This window comes from Anolis carolinensis, unplaced genomic scaffold (assembly GCF_035594765.1).
Source record: "Anolis carolinensis isolate JA03-04 unplaced genomic scaffold, rAnoCar3.1.pri scaffold_82, whole genome shotgun sequence".
Taxonomy (NCBI): Eukaryota; Metazoa; Chordata; class Lepidosauria; order Squamata; family Dactyloidae; genus Anolis; species Anolis carolinensis.
In genome coordinates, this window is record NW_026943891.1 from 25,001 (window position 1) to 27,500 (window position 2,500).

Below are 2,500 nucleotides of genomic sequence, written 5' to 3' on the forward strand. Positions count from 1 at the left end.
GCGGGAAGCACCCCACGGCGGAGAAGAAGGGGCAAGGAGAAAAAAAAGCCCCTTCGCGAGACCTGGCTTGTCCGCAGCTGACGAAGGGAGTCCCCGCCGCCTCCGCCGGCAACCGCCGCGCCTGCCCCCTCCGGCGGGTCTGCGTCCGGAGGTGGAGCTCGGTAGGGCCGGGACGGAGGGCGGAAGGGCCGCCTCCTCGCCTGACCTGGGCTTGTCCGCATCCCGGTGGGTTTGGGTCGGGGGCCGAGGGCTCCGAGGGTCCGGGAGTGTGAGGCCGTCTTCGGGCTTCCGCCGCCGCGCCTGCCCCGTCCGGCGGGTCTGCGCCGGGCCGTGGAGCGCGGTAGGCGTCGCCCGTCGACGCGCCGCTCTTCCCTTTCCGCCGAAGGACGGACGTGTCCCGATCCGGGGGGGCGCAAGGGGGGGACCGAGTCGCTTTCCTCGCGCCGGCCGAGTCCGTCGGGTCTTCTCCGGACGCGGAGCGCGGTGGTCGTGCTCGGTTGTTTCCCCTCCCTTACTCGCGAGGTGCAAAAAGTCACGTCGCTGAAAATCTCCGCGCGCGTACCGGCGAGGCGCGCACGCCATCCCCTCGGCGGTTTCTGCTCCCCGTCGGCCTCCACGAGTCTCCGCCGCCTCCCCGGAACTCCAAGGCGGGCGAACCCGAGCGGTTTGCTCCCGTCTGCGGAAAAGAACCGGCGAGAAGCGCCCCGCCAGGACGCCGCCGGTCCACCGCGGGCAGGGCCGCCCGAGCGGAGGGCGCCTCCCCGGCACTCTTGACTCGTGGAACCCGGGCGGGCGGGCGGGCGGGACGTGTAGGGCCCCGCGCCTTCCCCCGGGGAGCCTGCGGGAACCGCGTCTGGCCGATTCGGGAGCCGGCGCCCGTCACCGGGGCAGAGGCGGGGAGGCGTCCGCCCTCGCGGTACCCTTAACGGCCGCCGAAGGCGCACGGCTCCCCTCGGCCAATCTTCCTCCAGGCGCCGGGGAGCACGACGCAGCCGCGGACCGAGGCGTCCTCCCCTCGCCCGCCGGTTCCGTCGCGTCCGCGCCGGTCGCGGGGAGCGGCGGTGAAGCTCGGTCACGTCCCCTCCCTTACTCGCGAGGAGCGAAAAGTCCCGACGGCGGAAATCTCCGCGCGCGGGCCGCGACGGCACGTACGGTTCGCTTCCCGATTCCTCGTCCCCCGGTCGCCTCCTCGAGTCGACGCCGCCTCTCTGGAACTCCGAGGCGGGGAAGGCAGGCCGGTGGCTCCCCTCGTCGGAAAGGAACGGTCCCCCTCTCGTGCGGATCTCGCGCGGCGCGGGCCTCTCCCTCGGCGTATAGGGGCCTCGCGCCTTCCCCCTTCGAGAGCCCGCGGGAAGGACGGGGTCCTCTTCGCGCCGTGTCGGGAGCCGGAGCCCATCGCCGGGGCCGAGGCGGGAGGCCGTCCGCCCTCGCGGTACCGTAAACGGCCTCCGAGCGCGTCGCGGTCGCCTTCGCGGCTCCCGCGGAGCCCGGTTTCCGGCACAGGAAGTTCGCGAGAAGACGACGGGAATTCACAGGCGTCTGCAGGGGACCGACAAAATGAGAGCTCCGGGGACAACCCTAACGGCAAAAGACGCGCCGTCGTCGAAGCAGAACGATGAAGCCGAAAGGAAATGTATCTATCTTCTAATAATCATAAATTATTTATTGTAAATATTATTATTATTATTTCATATTATGAAATAAATAAGTCTACCTTCTAATCTAAATCTGAAACGCGTAGGTGTGTACGTGGCACGGCTATCTGCCCACACAGACAGCCTCCGGCCTCCGCAAACAGGCTATACTTCCCAGGGTTAAAAATCTAGCAAGTCACCCTTTTCCAGTGACCTGTTCGTTACGGCGAGCGCCACGCAAGGGCCGCCCAAACCCTTGCCGACGTCCTTCCCGAACGCTCTATGTAGCCCGCCAGCCGAGGAACGCTTTCGTTTGGGGACCATTTCCTCCTAGATTTGGCTTTGGCTTCCACCACGGGCAGGCATCCCAGGGTTCTCCGTTGCCGTGTCGTTTGCATGGCCCCGCCCACTGCCCTTTTCCTTTCCAATCTCTCTGCTTAACAAACGGAGCACGACCGAGCTGCAACTGAACTTCCTGGAGGAGTTTAGGGATTGACTCCACAGGGTGGAAGTTGTAGTTCACCCCGCCGCATCAAGTCTCGGAGCGCTGTCGCTCCTACAGGGAGTTGTAGTTCACCTACACCCAGAACGCTACGAACCCAAACGAGGACGGGTCTGGGCCAAACTTACCGTGCGGACCAGATATTATGCCCAGATTTGACAACCGATGGGTTTGGAGGGGAACGGGACTGGAAGTTCAGGAGTAGTGTAGGTAGTACTCAGATTTATAGTTCTCACCTGCAATGAATTAGCGTCGCACTTGGCACACAGAGCCCCCCCCCCCCCTAACCGATCTCTATATATCCCTCTCTCTATCTGAAAGGGTCATGAAATTTCGGCCTAGGACAAAACCACACATCCCAGAA